The 19,105-nt window shown below is 43.1% G+C and overlaps 1 long non-coding RNA gene across 5 annotated transcripts in view; it reads left to right on the forward strand.

The window, feature by feature from the left end:
- The window catches only part of LOC143820735 (uncharacterized), a 61,358-nt gene that overhangs the window by 34,695 nt on the left and 7,558 nt on the right, over window positions 1–19,105 (forward strand). For 2 of the 5 annotated variants that reach the window (XR_013225480.1, XR_013225483.1), the window contains exons 4-7: window positions 9,433–9,759; window positions 11,736–11,843; window positions 14,345–14,426; window positions 17,168–17,262. This is a non-coding gene — a long non-coding RNA (uncharacterized LOC143820735). Of the gene's footprint in view, window positions 1–9,432; window positions 9,760–11,715; window positions 11,844–14,344; window positions 14,427–17,167; window positions 17,263–19,105 lie in introns of all 5 variants that reach the window. The other 3 variants (XR_013225482.1, XR_013225481.1, XR_013225484.1) reach the window with 3 other exon arrangements.

The following is a 19,105-nucleotide window of genomic DNA, read 5'->3' on the forward strand; positions in this document are numbered from 1 at the left end:
AGGAGACATCGCACAGCACTAGTCATGCTCCTGTTAAAGCATTCTGTTTGGGGAAAAACCCCTGAATACCCAGGTACTCTTCTTTCATTAACTCCATAAATAATATAGAGATGTGGGGTGAATCATTCCAAATCCAAAGAGAAACCAACCTCCTGACTTGAAATGTTACAATTACCCAGAGGAGCGTGGGGAAGAGAAGAGTGAAAAGGAATGTCAAAAGCTGTAGCAGCACGCCTAGTAATAACTATTTGTGGTTAAAAGGGAGAGGCAAAAGACTAGCAGGGAGCCGGCATAAAATGTAAACACTCCCACAGAACCCAGGAGGAGGTAAGTATCAACAACAATAATAAGCTTTATTTGTAGCACTCCAGCATAGCGCAGTTTCACAGGACGCACACAAGGAGGGACATTGCAATTATAATATATTTCACAAAATAGGGGGGGGGCTTAATTTTGTACTACAACAAAATTAAGAGCTGGATGGTAATATTGCTACCGAGTGGTATAAAAACAGGACTTTGTGAGCTTCAAGACTGCACATGTATGGTTTCTTTCACGTGACAATGAATTGGTGACTCTCTTCTTGTTCAGATGGGAATCTCAGTTTGCACCATCAAGGGCATGCAAAGTAAGGCTTGAAGAACGTCTCTGTTGCTTCAGTGCTAGTTATCCATCTCAGCTGAAAGATCTCTCAACAGTTGTGTGCCCCAGAAATTCAACAAATGCCACTTCTGCCACTCCTTTGTTGAAACCGCGTTTAACAAGCAGTGTTTTTTCATCTATGCCAGGCTACGCTACTAGCACACTACTGTCCTCAGAACACCTGGCCACAGTGATCCATGAAACAGTCACTTCCAGATTAGATTTCTGTAACTCACTCTATGCAGACTTTCCCTTGTCACTGACACAGAAATTGAAGCTGGTGCAAAATGCAACTGCTAGGGCTCTCATGAGGTCATCCTGGAGGTCCCACGTCCAGCCTATGCTGAGGCAGCTGCATTGCTTGCCAATCAGCTTCCAGATCAGATTCAAGGTTTTGGTTCTTACCTTTAAGGCCATCTGCAGCCAGGGCCCCACTTATTTGAGGGACTGTTTGTCTCCTTATACCCCTTGCAGGGCTCTTCACTCTGCCGGTAAGTCTTGCAAGGGAATGGCAACCGGGAACCAGTTTTCCTGCAGTCTTTTAACTGATGCCCTGACCAATCAGCGACAGACTGCTTCACTATGTAAACATTGGAGGCACAGAGGAAGTTAATCTGGCAAAATGCAGACATCTACATTTGAAATACTGGAGCTTTTGGAGCAGTTTTCTCAAAGGTAGCGAGTTATATCCAGCCCTGGATATTGCAGAGCAGTGTCACTGTGGCTCAATCAAAGACGTTACAGAGGGAAAAATTATAGCACTATATACCAAAATGGAGATCAAATAAGGTGTAGATGGGTTTCTTAAGTTCAGGGTCACAGGGGATAAAAAGCCCAGTGAAGAGTCTGCCTGTGAGTCAAACAGCAATTTGGGCTTCAACATCAAACCAGGCCTCCAAAGTCGTTCACAGATCCTTACAGAATCTATAGAGTTAGACAGGTTCAAGCCCTTTAATATTAGGCTTGGCCAAACCTATATTGTTTTGAGTATTAGTATGCTTTGTAGAACCTGGCAAGAGATTCCTAGATGTGTAGAAGCTACCAAATTTTGATTTGTTGGTGATAGTGATGAAATCGGTGCCAGTGTTAAGTCAAGTCAATACTTTATTATGGAATAATTCCAGAGGAATAAGATAAAATACATAGTATGGTTGCTTACACCAAAACAATATATGAGGAATATATTATAACCTTATTAAAAACTTACCAATCTGTGTCAGTTTTGTTCAGAACTGCCTCAAACTATTCCAAAAAGGATGGTAGACAAATGGATCTTTAGATGCAGTTATGATTTTAGAAAGTGGAAGGCGTAGACAGTTTTGCTTATTCACAGAGGAGCAATGAAGAAGAAAGACCTAGGAAGAACAGGAGAGTTGGAGGGTGTGGTCCAGGGAGACAGGAGAAGGCCAGATGGAGTCATCTGATGAAAACAGAAACCTGATTGAGAAAACAGATCGAGAAGAGATGCCAACCGCTGAGATTTACTGAGATGAAAAAAGAGACTGGAATTCACCCTGAGATGTAAAATAACAATATTTTAGGCTCCTGGCCTTTAGTCGAATAATGAACATGTATAAAGGTTCTTCGTATTATATTATGAAAAAACTTGATGATTTTGCTTTTAGTAGGCTTTTAGAAATATGGAACTGAATGTCACCCTGAATTTTCTTGGTTTGTTAGGCAGGTGGTATGACAGTGAATGTAGGCTTCACGTCAAAAAGATGGATGTGTTTGCCTTTCTCCGGAGCTTCTCAGGACCCATGATGCTGATAAGGACCCATTATGCACGGGGGGAATAACGCACATTCGGGGTGGAATGGCGGCGACTAAAATCACCGATAATGCACGGAGCCGGCTGCAACCGGCTGCAGCTTCAGTGCATGCCGCCGAAAAAGCCGCAGCTTCCGGGTGACCGGGGCGCACCGGACCAGAAGCGGCGCCCGGATCGCCGTGTGCATATTCGGTTACTCTGGGTTTTGCCGCCATCGCGCCCCGCCCCGTGCATAACCGGTGTGCGTCGCATCTTCCCCCTCCACGTTTTCCATGTGACCCGAAATCGCCGTTTTGGCGGCCGTGCATAATGGGCCTAGAAGGAGATGATAGGAGATGAGAGGCATGGCTTGCACCTATCAGTGCCCCCAGATTTGCCTGGGTACGAAGTAAGTTCTAATGGTATTCAAAGTGCCATTCTGTTCATCTTACTCCCAATCATCTATGATCAGAGAGGAGAAAAATTGCTGTGGTTTGCATCCATCATTCTCTTGCCCATGGATTTGCACCACTGTGGTCTGCATCCAAGACAAACTCCTGCTAGCATTGCTGGGCATATTTGATGGATGTCAATTTGTGTCTCTAAAAACAGTGTAACTGGCTTGGAAAGGGAACATACTTTTTCATACTTACCTTAGTTATTTCTTTATATCCTGCCTTTATCCCGATGGGGACAGCTTACATCATTCTCTCCTGTTTTATCATAACAACCCTATGAGGTAGATTAGGCTTAGAGTGTGTATCTAGCCCCAAGTAACCCAGCAAGCTTCCATGCCACAGTGAGGATCTGAACCTGGGTTTCCCAGATCTTAGTCCAACACTTTTACCACTATACCACACTGGCTCTCAAATACTACTAGGAATAATCATTGTGGTTCTTCAGGTTTTATACATCATGGTCATCATATGCTGATCAGTGGTCTATAGACTGCAGATATATAGCTCCATAAACTGTGGATCAGTCCTAGCAACATGCAGACTGAAGAAACTTAGCAGAAATGCCTAAACAATTGAATGACAAATCAATGGTCAAAATAATCACTTGGCTCATGTGTTAGCAAAGCAACCGAGAATCACCAAGAAAATCAACAACTAGTTTTGCAAAAGTTCTTTGTTCCTCTTTACCCAGTTCATAAGAATTATTTCCCCCCCCCCCTCACACACAAGCATAGATGCATATTTCCGTCCAATTTAGTCGCTTTAGAAAAATAAAGAAAGGGATTGTGCAACCCACCACTCTCAGCAATTGTCCATGAGTCAAATGGATTTGACCCTTCCACACAGCATTATGGTTTGTTGTTCATTTATCTTGTATGTCAGGTCTCTGCATTTCTTGGTGATGATGTGAAATGTGAAAGTGCATCCTGCACTGTGGCTATTTTTGTAAAGGATGGAAATAGATTGAACTTCGAATTCTTGCACGAGGAAACTGATGGGGGAAAGGGAATCAGCTGAAATAACATGATCCCTTGAGCTCCAAAAACAGCCTATGTTCATTTAAATAGTTTCTTCATCCCCCATGTAAAACCATTAGCATAATAATGAGTCGGAACCAAAGCATTGTGTTCAGACTAGTCAACAGTGTACATATTGTAGCATAAACGCTTCCATCGTATTTTCCTTCCCAAAGTATGTAGTTCAAATAAATGCCTGTTTTTGGTCTAATAATGTCAGTTTCAATAAATACGGAACCAATACCAAGAAATATATTTCCCATTCTGAAGGCTCAAACAAGGTAAAAACACTTTTTAGAGATCATAATAAATTACCTGAATGTCTTGAAACCGAACAAATTCTGGCTTTATGGACAGGCTAAGGATGTTCCCAATTTTTGTACCCCTTCTGTTTCAACTTCAAAATCCCCTTATTCCCATTCTATCACATTAAATCTTTGAATCTTTATTTTTCGTCAGTTTTTCTGTTTTCTTAAGCCAAAATAGCCCCATGAAATTTGTGCAAGCTTTAACTATGATCTTCTCTAATTGCATATAAATAGCATATAATGTTAAGATGGCAAAAAAAGAAGTAAAAATATCACAAAATAAATAAACAAATTGAGAACAGCAGTAACCAAAATGGGCAGAACAAGAAGTTATACAAAATGAAGTTATGTGAAAACATGAGAAGGAAGATATTAAAACGAACATGTCAGTACTTCCTGGGTGGTACAATATGTGCACTGCATGGGGTAGTCTTTGCCCTCAATTAATGGGGTGCCACTGGGAACCCTATTAGATTCCTGTGTATACAGTTAACTATAGTAGTGAAATATGCTTATTTCCAGCTGCATTCTGTTCAGAAGTTGTCCCAGTTTTTGCAGACATTTTTTCTGATCTGGCCACAAAGATCTAAGCTATGATAACTTCAAGGCTAGGTGACTACATGGGGCTGTCCTTGAAGATGATGCAGCCCATTTGTTACGGGGCCAACTGTTGGGACCACATTAGGGCCCAACTGAAAAGTCATTAAAGCTCATTATTAGCTGGAGGCCACATACTTGAAGGACTATCTCTCCTGCCATAACCCAGTGGGGCCCAGATCTCCTAGCACTTCCATTACGTCCCAACCCCTTTTGTTGTCCTGCTGCTGTACAGCCTCCTGCAAGGCAGGAACCTACCCTGGGGCCTTCTAGCAAGGAACTATTTACAGGGATTTACTGAGTAGCTTGAAAGTTATAGAAGTTGGATCTGTCTTAAATTTTACATAAAGTCTTTACATTATTTTAGTACATTGTTATTTTTGTACTTCATTTACTGTTGTTGTGGTCTTGAGTCCTGACTGAGTCAAGAGAACCTGCAAGCATAAATACCTGAAATAAATGTCTCTGAGAAAGACTTGTAGATTGTTTTTATGCACCTTAAAATACCTATTCTATGATCCTAAGATTTTGAGATTAAGATGTATGGCATACCTCTTGGACAGAGACAGATCCTGAGAGCAGATCAATAGGAAACACTGTGGGTGTCCAGGAATGCTGGGTTCTCCAGAAGTCAACACTCACCTAGAAGTCAGGGGGAGAAGACCAAAGCACACCTTAATAACATAGAAAGGAGCCCAACATAGCAACTAACTGCCACAGAAGTGTAAGGAAACGTAGGCAGAAGATCAATGCCACATTGCTAGATGAGGAAGGAAGGAAGGAGGGTTGGACTGAGGGCAAGGCTTCAAGTTCAAAGGACACTTAGCTTTATAACCAGGTAGGAATGCGGTGATGGGAGGGGTCAGGTCCAGCCCGTTTAATGTCTATTGTTCATGGATGAAAGGGGTAGAAGAGATTTCCTATGTGTAGATCTGGGTGAAAGAGGACAAGAGTGGAGCTGAACTCCCTCCCCAACTTGTTCTGAAGTGCAGGAGATTTTCCGTCTGAAGAAGTATGCACCCAGGATTAAACTTTGTTGGTCTTAAAGGTACCACTGAACCTAGTCTTTGTGCTAGTCCTAAGCAGAGTTGTACTCTTCAAAGTCCATTGTAGTCTATGATTTAGAAGTGAGTACACATCTTTAGAATTGCTCTGTAAGGTTTTTATTTTATTTTAAGGATAGGAAGCAAGGGATAACATGAAATGTACCGTGGAAGTGTTCAGCACTCAAATTTTCTGCGTTCCCCTGTGATGATCAAATGTGAACTGATAACCCAGTCTGGTTAGTTTGGCACCAAATGACTCAAATGCTGGCCAGGTTTATATCAGGTATCTTTAAAACTCTGTAAGTGCTATACTGCTGCTGATCAAACAGAATGTCACTGTTTGGTTGAACACGGAATGGTTGGAATTGTTGTATTTTAAACATAGCATTTATTTATGACAGATATAACTGTCCATTAAAAAAAATTCTTGAAGTAAGTACATGGAGGGGGAATCAAGCTTCGCAAGGCTGTGTGAGGATAAGCATGCGTGTAAAGCCAGCCGTACCTGCACCCGTAAGATACATAGTGCAGCAGTCTGTAACAGCCATGAATAAATGGGTTGATAAATCGATGAACACTCCATCGAACAATCAGATGTGAAGCCCCCAAATCTTGTCATACTCCCTGGAGGGTCACATAAAATACTTTATGTGTGAGTTTTATGTACTGACCTTATTATTTTTCCATGCACCTTTGAATATTATAGAATCTTTTAAAATTATTCTGCGAACAATTTTATCCCCACTCCAATGATGTAAAATGACCGTTTATGCACTGGGAACTTCACTGCCCCAGCTCCCCTGCAGGAGCACAAATCGGGGGTGGATGAGGTGCACCAGGCCAAATGTTTCCCCATGTGGGTGCAGGAAGAGGTGGGGCAACCTGCCATGACTAAAACTCCAGCCTGCAGCCCGGCATGAAACCTCCACTGTAAACGGTCAATGTGGTACACATTTTTGACGGGGTTTCAGCTGACGCAAAAGTAGGCGTGTTCTTTTCTTTTAAATCCTTTCTAGAAACACAACGTGCTTTAATTACAAGTATCAAAGGCAGAACTCCATGGGAAAATGTAATTTGGATAAACGTGTAACAGAGAACTGTGATAATTAGGCATTTGGTCTGTAATTACAACATTTGGAGCAAATCAGATAACTTCCCCCAATTATTTCTATGTATCTCTTTTCTGAAAAATAATGCATTGATTAGCAAATTTTATTAGGGCTTTCTATAAAAGTAGTGGAATTATATAGTATATTTAGTATGCTATTTTGTAAATCCTATTGTGGCTTTACATTTTCTCAACCAAGTCTAAGCATGAGTGCATGCAATTCACATTAATTGCCCCATAGACATTCCCTTGGCAACATTAATGACCTTACATGGAATCTATGTTAAAAATGTTAAGTATTTTTATTATTCCTGACACAATAGAGCTCATAGCACACAAATAGTTGTTGTTCAGCCAACTTGATTTTCTGCCTAGCAGCTCCACCAGTATGCTACATACAACACCAAATTTATTTTCTTGGGTTTTTTAGCAAATCCATTCCAGTTTTGGTTTTACAGCTGTTTGCAGAGGCTGTTGACATCCATTTCATCATATCTCTGGAGAAGAGAACTTTAATGCAATATGTAGTCGATAAGATAGCAATTTTATCCTGGTGTGCTTTCACCTGTAATGGAAGTGCCTTAATAAAACCAGCTATTTTTAATTCTGTTTCTCATGTGTTCCTACTGCTCTACAGCTGCTGGCCTTGCTTCTAACAAAACAAAAATAAGTAGTTACTGGCAAGGTAGTTTTCCAAGGTGACAGCTATTTCCTGTGATTTCTGTTTGACCAAGCCAAAAAATAAAAGTTTGTCGTAAGGGACATTGTTGAACAGAAGACCATAGGGCAGTAATCTGGTCTCTTAATTCAATGGTGTGGTTTGCATTTAATACATAGTCCTTTCATTCAATATCACCTTCATTAAAGGGAATCATATTGATATGGGTTAGCATTTTATGTTTTCCTCCAGGATCAGAAGAAATGCTATCCTGGTATTTGAAAGCACTAATAAATAGGCTTTCTATTAAATCACAGTTCTCCAATATATTTTCTCACAATATGATATTCTACCATTTAATGCTGAATGGTACTATTGTGAGAGTTACATACATTTATTGACATGTCTCCCTGACATTCGAACAAGGTTATTCCCGTATGAATGTACTTAGGATCACAGCTATGGGACATACTCTAAGCCAGTGGTCCCCAACCTTTTTATCACCGGGGACCACTCAACGCTTGACAATTTTACTGAGGCCCAGTGGGGGGGGGTAGTTTACTCCTCTACTCTCAACCACTGCCCTAACGCTCTCTGATCGCTATGGTAATGTTTAAACATCCCTTCAAAATAAGATACAGACACGTCACAACAATGAACATAGGGAACATTTTATTTTCATGGAAATTTTAACTCATGACAATGACAAATCAATGGGAACCCTGAGCTTGTTTCTCTGCAACGAGATAGTCCCATCTGGGAGTGATGGGAGACAATCACACCCGAAGTGTGTTGTAAAGGGCCGGGGGGGGGGGGTGAAGTAAAGGGCCGGGGGGGAGAAGGCGTCCTTTGCAGCCCACCTCCAATTAGTCAATGGACCACATGTGGTCCGCAGCCCACAGGTTGGGGATCGCTACTCTAAGCAATCTGCATATCCAATAAAAATGGACAGTCAGCATAACTTTGCATCATAAGCATATATAATAAAAGTAGAATGTGCTGTATGACTACTAAGCTATGGAGATCTCTACAACTGCTGTTTTGTTAACAAAAATGAAATCCAGAATCTGATTAACTACAGGATTACATGTCAAATCTGTAGCTGCTGCTATGGTATAAGATTTGAGAATATCAGTGTATGTCAGGGGCTTCCAGCAGCCCTTTCTGCGAAGAGAAAGCTACAGCTTCAGTGTTCAATGGTTTAAATCAGCAGGACCCAACCCCCGGGCTGAAGACCGGTACCGGGCCGTGGCTCCTCCTCATCCTCCTCCCCGGCTGCTGCCTCAGGGGCTGCCCTACCACTCTGCCATGGCTGGGGCTCCCCCTCGGCATGGCAGCTGCTGCTGGCAGCGCCCCCCAGTGGGAAGTGGGAAGTCAGGTGCATCGGTGGGAAAGCAAGTGGAGCAGGGACTCAGGCAGCAACATCCCTCAGCCAAAGACTACCACCCCCCTGGCCTCAGTAATATTGTCAAGTGTTGACCGATCCCCAGTGATAAAAATGTTGGGGACCACTGGTTTAAAGCATCATAACAATTAGCTGGTGTCTTACTTCAAGCAGCCTGAAGGTACTGCCACGTGTTGGCAATTAGACCAAACAGCTCACTCAGCACACCTGTCATTCTTTATCTTTCCTGTTTGCTTATGAATACTTTACAGCAGGGCTAGTCAACCTGTGGTCCTCCAGAGGTTCATGGACTACAATTCCCATGAACCCCTGCCAGTGTTTGCTGGCAGGGGCTCATGGGAATTGTAGTCCATGGACATCTGGAAGACCACAGGTTGACTACCCCTGGTTTACAGGGTCATGAAATGCTCCTGTTCTAATTAACATTTTCCTTTTCCCTCTTAGATCAGTCTGAAGTCTAAGATATTCCCAACTCTATTAAGCTTGGAAGTTTAATCAGGGGATAGAAACTATCGGGGATCTGACCACCCTCTGCTGATGCCAGGGTCATACTTTCCACACCGGGAACTTTGCTGCCCCAGCTCCCTAATGGGGTGCAAATGCTCCCCTGTGTGGGAAGAGGAAGGAGCGGCGGGGTCCACCTTGGCTCAAACTCCAGCCTGCAGCTTTGTGCAAAACCTCCGGTGCTGAAACAGTCAACTGTGTTCCCACCTGGTCTTCCTAAGCACTTTTAAAGGGCTTATAGCTGACAGCAGACACTTCTTCATCCAGGTATTGAGGTTTATTTCAATTTTGGTGCACCAAAATTCTCAGCTGGTTTCAGTGCTTCACACTGAGTCCATGAAGCATTTCTTATTTGTTTTTGGTTTTTGTTAAATCTCTGATACAAGCTCCAGCAGCATGCAAATATAGCTAGATATATTTGATAGCCTTAGAAAAGAAGAGATTATTAAAAGCAGTTAGTGATTTTATGTGTATTATTCCATTGAAATTCAATATGAGCTTATGCATATTGTATCCAAATAGTCCGTTATACTGTTGAACAGCATATCAGCATAATGTATTTGAAGTTCATTGATAACAGAACTGTCAGAAAATGAGAAAAACAATGGAAAATCATATTATACCCCTTTCACACCTGTTTTTTTCTCATCAGGATGTGAGGAACTGTGTAAAACAGTAAAACAATCCAAATTACTAATGGGGGGGGAGAGAACATGCCAGTGAAACCCCCTGCACACTATCAACCTAATATATAACTTCACTATTAGATACCCCCCCCCCACACACACACACACAATAAAAGCTTCTGTAACTGAGATCACAAAGGCTATTTTCTATGGTGGCCATGAAATAATTACCAGATTCAAATTTGAAAATTAAAATATGCTCTCACTAATAGAATGGGAATCAGAATGGGTAATCTGATATACAAAACAGCATCAAAAAAAGTGATTACTTTGTTCCGGTTTGTATCATTTTCTAATTATAGCAAATAAAAACAGAGTCCAGTAGCACCTTTAAGACCAACAAAGATCTGAAAGACTAGGCAGGAAGATTCTGACCCAAACCTGACATGTATCTGGCCAAATCTGAGCTTCAGATCTCCCCAAGGAGATAGACACACTCTATGCAAAAGGAGAAAACTACTATATAGACTAAGGATTTCTTTTCAGACTGGCTCATCTTTGACAGATTGCATTTTTATTACTGTCACACTGTCCCCTACTTCATGTCAGCAAAAGGGTTTAGATTTACTTACCACTCAGCCTCACTTTTTGTAACTGGCTTGGGGTTTATCCTGATACTCCAACTTCTCAGTTGACCTTTCTCTTCTTTGCTTCATGGACCTGCCCCGGTATCTCCCTCCTGTCCAGTCAGTTTCAATTCCTGACCAGATTCTTAGCTGTGGAGGAGAGCTTCCCTTTTTTTGAGGTGTGGACTTGTATGTCACTTTGCCTCCTTTTAATTTTATTCCTCAGCTAGGGCAAAGTTTTATGCTATGTTTATTTGATGTTTTCCATTCTGTAATTTTATTTTTGCTTCACCAAATGGCATACATTAATTTTATTTTGGTCCTGTTCATAAAATGAAAACTGTTTCTATTTAAGCATCCTTCTCCTTTCATTTTTTGAGTGTTGATATGACTTTGGACTTTGCTATACACTGGCTAGTTCCCAAGTATTGAAGTACCCCAAATATGCATGTTTGTTCCATTCTAGCAAGTGGATACCTTGGCACATTATTTCCCTGACAAGTGTAGACCTTTTTGGAGAGCAAAATGACTGCAGAAAGGATCCTTCAGATTCTACTGGAAGATGCAACTCTATTGTAAGAGTAATGGAAATGAGCTTCATGGACAGCAGAACCCTGAATGTCCTACAAGAGGTGGGAAGAAGGCACGATATCTGCCAAACAAAAGGTCCAGTAATAATAAACCATGCAGGATATTTTCAGCATTCTCTGGCCACTCCCAAAGCTGAGAACATGTGGAGGATGAGACTGGGTAGAACAACCTTTTAGTCAGAGGTCACATGAGGCTCTGAAGGAGGCCAAACCTGGGCTGATACAGTTTAGCACTTTAGACTTCCCACAGCTTGGACGATTACAAAGGATACAGAATGGCTGTAGTACTCAGCAGTGGTGAAGTACTAAAGAATGAAGTCATCATTGGTTAACTGTCTTGCTCAAATTTTAAAATGTTTTCCTGCTATATAACATATGCAGTGTGTTTTGTCTATATTTAGGGATTTGAGAACAAAGAAACCCGTTTTGAAAACACTACGAATGTGCTAGGGAGGAAAGCAAACAGAGGGGACTTGGATACAAATGATGAGGCTCCTTAAACTGCTGAGGTAAGTGACACACAGCAAAGACTGAAAGTGAGGCATGATATGATAATAACAAGAGGTGGGTGAAAAGAGGATTTTTGGCAGAGGAATTCTGAGAGCTGTTGACAACTTTACACAGTATAATCTGGAAATCCATTGTTTAATTAAGTCTTCCAGCAGAGGGGAAACATAATGGGGCCAGAACTGTTTCTGACTTGAACATGTGCCCTTCTGAATAGGTTACATTTCCCCCACTGGCAGCCTCTCCTTCCCCATCTGTTAACGCAGCAATCACCCTGACAGGACAGCTGAACTGAACCCTGAACTGAATTGCATTTGGAGTTTACTTAATGACACTTCTGTTTGCCCTCCAGCACAAAGTGAAATGTCCACATGAAGAAAAAAAAGCGCTAATTGTACACACCTGGGCTTTGTGTTTGTTTGTTTCTATAGATGGACAATGAAGGGCCATATGCAACTTTTGGTCCGGTTACTGAATGTGAATACTTAATAATTTACCAACAAGAATAAGGGGAGATACGCAAATTCTCATTCAAAATTATCCAGTTGTTGTGGACTCCATTCTACAGCACTCATTCTTTCAAATCCATTTACTTACCAAAATGAGTTTTTGTTTATTCCGTGTTCCTTGGTAAAGCAGTTTAAGAAAAGGTTGCTGTTTTAGGGCCCAAAGAGTTTGTCTTCCTATAAGAGTGTAAAGCAGGGGCAGTCAAACTGTGGCTCTCTGGAGGTCTCTGGACTACAATTCCCATGAGCCCTGGCCAACTGCTGGCAGAGGTTCATGGGAATTGTAGTCCAGGGACCTCTGGAGAGCCACAGTTTGGCCACCCCACCTCTTTGCCATTGTTCACCCATCAATGCTCTCTTCCCCTTCCCCTTTTGCAATGAAACATAGCCAACTCACCATATAGGGTTAAATAACCTATTTCATGCTGAGTAACCCCTTTGGTAAGCAATATTGCTGGCCTGTAATTTGCTCAAATGTGGCAGATTGCTGAGGGCCTTTCACACAAGCGGCATGAAAATCTTCACAAATGAGCACATGCCATTAGAAGCCGGGGCTCTAAGAGAGCCATTGTAGGAACTGAATATATATTATGGATCATTCTATGTAATTTAATTCAGCAATGAGGGGGAAAAAATCTCCAATGGAACTACTTCACACCCCTACCTCTCTTGTTCACAAACTGAAGGAAAGCAGTAGGGGAGGAGTCCTGGCAGAATTCAGTATCTATGTGCATAGGCATTCATGTGGTGGGGAAATGTGTTCTCTGAGGAATATGGGGAAACTAGAAAGAAAGCCCATTTTATCTCGGAATAAAATGGGCGCTAGGGGTGAGGGCCACTGGGCAGGAATGAATCAGAGGGCTCCAGGCCTGTGGGTGAAGGCGGTAGAGGTGAGCGGAAGGAAGAAGCCAGGTAGCGCGGAGTCCATGAGGGAAGGCGGGTAAGTCCGGCGTTGTGGGTGCGGGGAGGTGCGGCGCCATGGTGGGGCAGGGAGGCGTGGCCTCGTGTAGTTGTTTTGGCGGGGGGGCGGGCGTTTTTCAGGGTAGCCTTCCGTTCTGTGTGGGTTGGGAGGCTCCGTTGGCAGCAGCTGCGAGGCGGCGGGGCAAGGTCTAGGCCGTGGCCGGGCGGGGAGGCTGTTCACGGCAGTGAAGCACACGGCGGGAGGCACTGGTGGGCCGCATGAGTAGGTGCGGCTGTGGCGGGCGGCGTCGGTTGGCGGCGCGGGCCAGCAAGGTGGCAGGTTGGTGGTGTGGCTTGCGGGGAGCCATCTCATGGCGGCGGGTGGCGGCATGGGCTCGCTGGCGACGGTCCCTGGGGTGGGAAAGGAGCTCCTTTCCCTAGGGCGAGGGGAGGGCGCCATGAGGACTCACAGCGTCGTAAGGCAGCTTGTCCCTCGGCACGGTGAGTCCTCTGGCAGCCGGGTGAGGCCAGGCCAAGCCAGCAATGGGGAGCCAATTGGCGGCTTGGCCCTGGATGGACAATCGGAGGGCCCAATCAGGAGCAGCTTCGCGGCTCCTGATTGGGCCCTCTGAGTTTTTATCCTGGACAGGGCCCGCCCTAACTCCTCCCCGACAGCCCTTACTCAATGGCATTTAAAATTATTCATAAGATGAATGACATTTAAAATGCCAAATTAAAGTAGAATGTCATGCTTCAAGACTACTCCAGAAATATTTATTATTTCAGATTAGTAAGTATCAACATATAGAGAAACATGGCTTGAAAAGCCCAAGACTTGCACAGGAAAGTATACACTTTGCAACAAACATGCATTACTTGCGACTGCCTGAAAAATGCCGTAGTGTGAAAACGCATGCACCAGTCACAAAAGGGCTAATTAGCCCGTCAGAACGATAAGAAAGTGGAGGAAATGTTATTCCAGACTGCATTAAGCTTTGTCATATATTAAAGGTGCCAGTCCCATGGAATATAGACAGCAACATGTAAAACACCTTGCCCTATCAGTTTATTTAATGACACTTCTGTTTGCCTTCCAGCACAAAGTGAAATGTCCACATGAAACTTATACTTACGTATAAGTCCCTTATTTTACAGATAAGGAAGGGAGCTGGAAGAAAGGTAGGGATTTATAAAAATTCTATTGGCTGAATAATGTCTAGAATGTGGAGGACATTGGTTGCTACTTGGCTCATCAGTGATGTGTTTATCTGAACATGGACCCCTCCACTATGGTTCCAGTCCGTCACTCCAGGATCTGAAAGCATGGTTTGAAGCTAGTTTATTAATCTCACATAGACTCAGTTGCATGACATATAAATGTAAGTATCCTTGGTTTGTTCCCCAGAACCATTCTCATGACCGTGGGTCGCTGTGGGGAAGTCAGAGAAAAAAAGGAAAGGGAATATTTTTAGATATTGGATTTTACCGGTGTTTAATTTTTGAGACATCTATTTATGGAATTGTGATAAGCAGCCCTAAGACCTCCTTGGTGAGGGGTAGCCAAAAAGCCAAATAAAAAAATTAAAATAAACCAAAATAAAATGAAGGCAGTTGAGGTAAATCAGCATTTGAAGAATGGCCTATAAACAAGGGGTAGTCAACCTGCGGTCCTCCAGATGTCCATGGACTACAATTCCCATGAGCCCCTGCCAGCGTTTGCTTTGAGCCTCCTTTGGATAGAGAAAAGCAGCATATAAGAACCAACTCTTCTTCTTCTTCTTCTTCTTCTTCTTCTTCTTCTTCTTCTTCTTCTTGACTACCCCTGCTATAAACCAAATCCCAGCCCCGCAAAGATAAACCATGGATTTGTGTCATGTCTGAACTGAGCCTATGTTAAACACCAAAGGCAATGATAATCAGTAGGAAATTAGCATATCGTCCATTCTGCCATATATTGGATTGCTGTCAATGTGAGCCCTATAGGATGCCTCAGAGCATGTCTTAATCTCCAGCATACTAGTTGAGACACATAGGAGGTGCGACATTTTTTTAGAGAAATGAGGTTAGCTAAACCTGATTGATGCAAGCTGAAGCTCCTCAGGCTCCTTTACACAAGATGCAGCATGAAGAGTACTGCAGATTCAAAGCCCACCTGGAAGCAGGTATCTGTAAGTGGTCAATTTCAATGCAGATAACCAGGCTACCCTCTAAAAGTCATTCCTTTGTATTTCTGCTTCTTCTCCCTCAGGCGAGCACTTCATTGGATTTCTTCCTTGCATGCAAAAATATCAACCTTATAAAATCCAGTCATTTGCCTTTTTGGAGCTCTTCTGTGATTACCGCTTCCATAGCTGTGGCTAGCCTTCCTTCCTTCCTATACTAGCAAACGGAATAATAGGAATATCAAACAATCTTTATTTGTCCTTTCCAGGACTGATCCCTTCTCCTTATTAACACAGCCAGGCACTTTCTGCCGCACCACTGGCTTGGGACTTTTATTATCTTTCCCCTCCTATCACTGCAGCACAGAAGTAGTACATTAAAAGCAGGATGGGAGGTACTGAGGCAGTGAAGAATTTGGACCCAACAGCATCAAACGGAACAGTCAAGGAGAGGCTGAGGAGGGTATGGCTGTTTCTTCAGGTTACTATTTTTAAGGGAGAGACACTGGGGCAAATGGAAATTGGCATCTTGCATACTGGCAGCTTGTGTCCCTCATCTAGTATTTTGGTCGTTGTCAAGGTTTGAAAATAAGCTATGAAACATTTTTGCATGTCATTTGCAATGATATTTCTTCTAGTGCAGAGAAACGGAATTGTCTCTTTGTATTCAGAGGGAAGACATATAGCCAGAGCAAAAGTAGAGATTCCCTGTTTTGTTTCTATTTAATAAACCATTATATGAAACATACTAGATGATAGTAGAACACTGTATTATATATTATATATTATGCATTATATATTACTCACATGATTCACATATATTTTTCTTAGCTGTTCTATTCTCCAGCATTCACTATTGACCTTCTAAATTCTTGTGCATTGTATGTTGGATGGTTCGTAGACATGGCTTTAAGTGTTCCATCTTTTTTGGGGGGGCGGGGCGGGGTCAGGTGCTGCACCCAGAGATATCAGAATCCTCTGGTGTCACATACTCTAATTCGATTTGTCATCTTCCATGTTGGTGTGACAAACTGCACTTTAAAAATGTTTAAGTGCTGTATAAACAGGTGAAGGTCTGTGAAGGGGTAATTCCTTATCAAACAGGAGAGTCTTGAGTGACAGGCTGCTCCAAGAGATATAATTGGTTAGCACCTCCCTTACTTGGATTATGATCCTGTCCTAGGCATCAGTATTATTGACCTGCCATTGCCACAGTGGCACTGGTGCTGCAGTTCTTCCATGGGTCATGTACCCCCCACCCCACCCCCACACTTCAGTTTCTATTGAAGAGATTCTCTGACTTGACCTTAATCCTTTTGAGTTTGCAGTGCCACCATAACACTGGTTCTGCTGGACACATTGCACAGGTTTGCAGTGCAGTTCAGTTTCTACCACAGAGATTTTCTGTGATTTTAACTATTATGCTATATTTAAGAGCCTCTTGTGGCGCAGAGTGGTAAGGCAGCAGACATGCAGTCTGAAAGCTTTGCCCATGAGGCTGGGAGTTCAATCCCAGCAGCCGGCTCAAGGTTGACTCAGCCTTCCATCCTTCCGAGGTCGGTAAAATGAGTACCCAGCTTGCTGGGGGATAAACGGTAATGACTGGGGAAGGCACTGGCAAACCACCCCGTATTGAGTCTGCCATGAAAACGCTAGAGGGCGTCACCCCAAGGGTCAGACATGACCCGGTGCTTGCACAGGGGATACCTTTACATTTACCTTATGCTATATTTCTATTGCCCTTGCTTATTTTGCTAGAGGTCATCTTCTATGGGGAGCCATAACTCAAATCCTGCAAGTTTATTATTCACCAAACTTGGACAGCAGGTAGAGGAGTCAGCTGGAGATCTCTGGTGAGTTTGGTTTCTCTAGCTTGCTTTGGGGGGGGGGGGTCTTCTACTGCATCCCAAACCATTCTTTTAGCTCATGAAAGTTCATGATAATTCATGGTTTGCAAACTTGACACACCATGAACCATCACAAATGGCATTTTCATGGTTCGTGCCCATCCTTAAGAGTTAATGTTTTTTGTATTTAATACAAAGCTATTTGCCAAATATTTTGTCATTTACTAGACTGTCATCTGAATCCAGAAGACCTTTTACATCAGAAAGAGCAGTTGTTGCAATAGACACAAACCCAAAAGCAAGTCTTGAGAAAGATACTTGAGCAAAGGAAAAGTCTGATGGGAGAGGCCCAGTTTCCACTCTGTGGGGTGGTTGATCTGTGTTGCACAGATCAACAGAGCTTTTGCGATTAAGGGATTAGTGCCAGTTTTTACCAGCAAAGAACTGAGAAAGCCATTTCCCCTAGAGTGAGATTATGTCAGCATTTTCCTTCGGTATTTCTATTTTGGGATGTTTCTCTGTATTTTTTTGTCCAACCATGCATAGTTCTGGATGTGAAAAAAAGAAGAAATCAAATCTTTGCTATTGTGCTGGTTACTGTGCTGAAGGACTTTAGCAGCTCTATAGTAGAGCCGGATTAGTTGGTTGTAAACATGGTTGTGCTGGACGTAATGCCAGATTGAAAGTTCTAGCATGGATATTGCCTCACTCAGCTGGGCCAAAACAGAAGAAAATTACCACTGTGGGAATGGCATAGATACCGGGCAGAATGGTGACACAGAGACAGTTTGGTGTAGTGGCGTAATTCACCCAGGCAAAGCAAAAAAAAAAAAAAAATTCCCACCAGTTAACACACAAAGCATGCCTCTCTAACCCCCCCCCCAAAAAAAAATGGGAACAAGATTGCCTCAAGGCTAATGATTCCAAAAGGGGTGGCATTAGAAAAAAAAGTACTATGCATCTATGATAGGTGTCTAAACGGAGAAGTTTTACTTTAACAAAATTATCTTGCATTGTGGGCCCTTTAAAACAGGGGGAAAGGTGGCTTGATTGACAAGTGGGGGAGAGTCACAAGTATAGTGTGACTGGAGAAACACTTTGGTGTAGTGGTTAGGAGTACGGACTTCTAATCCAGCATGCCAGGTTCGATTCTGCGTTCCCCCACATGCAGCCAGCTGGGTGACCTTGGGCTCGCCATGGCACTGATAAAGCTGTTCTGACCGAGCAGTGATATTAGGTCTCTCTCAGCCTCACCCACCTCACAGGGTGTCTCTTGTGGGGAGAGGAATGGGAAGGCGACTGTAAGCCGCTTTGAGACTCCTTTGGATAAGCCGCTTTGAGCCTCCTTCTTCTAGTGTATTCTTCTCCTTCACCATTTCAAGCCGGCGTGCAGAGTGCCCAGAAGCGCGAGAAGGCAGCAGGGGGAAGGGAGATAGCCAGGAGGTGAGGAATGGCTGGAGGCACGTTATTTAATAGCATTATGCCATGGCGCTGCCATAACGCTATCTTTTTCAGCGTGCAGAAATGCCTAAAGATTTACAGCCTGTTTCTCTTTCACTCTAATCCTTGCTCTGGCAGCAGGCAAATGGCCGTCTGCTTGCCTGTTTCCTCTACCCAGTCATTCGCATGCCATCCAGATGAATCCCCATCTTTCTCCCCAACTTCACTGCCATGCTTCATTTATTTTTGAAGTTCTGTGGTGAGTCAGAGTTTTGTTGCCAGGGTGATGAGATTCTTGGTACTGCTATTTAGCTCTATCATACACTGGTCACTTGACCATCTGAGCTGGCAGTCTTGAGCTGGGTAATGGTAGTAAGGATGGGAAGAGCTACCACTGTGGGGAAAGTCC

The sequence above is a fragment of the Paroedura picta genome, chromosome 11, assembly GCF_049243985.1.
Source record: "Paroedura picta isolate Pp20150507F chromosome 11, Ppicta_v3.0, whole genome shotgun sequence".
Classification (NCBI taxonomy): Eukaryota; Metazoa; Chordata; class Lepidosauria; order Squamata; family Gekkonidae; genus Paroedura; species Paroedura picta.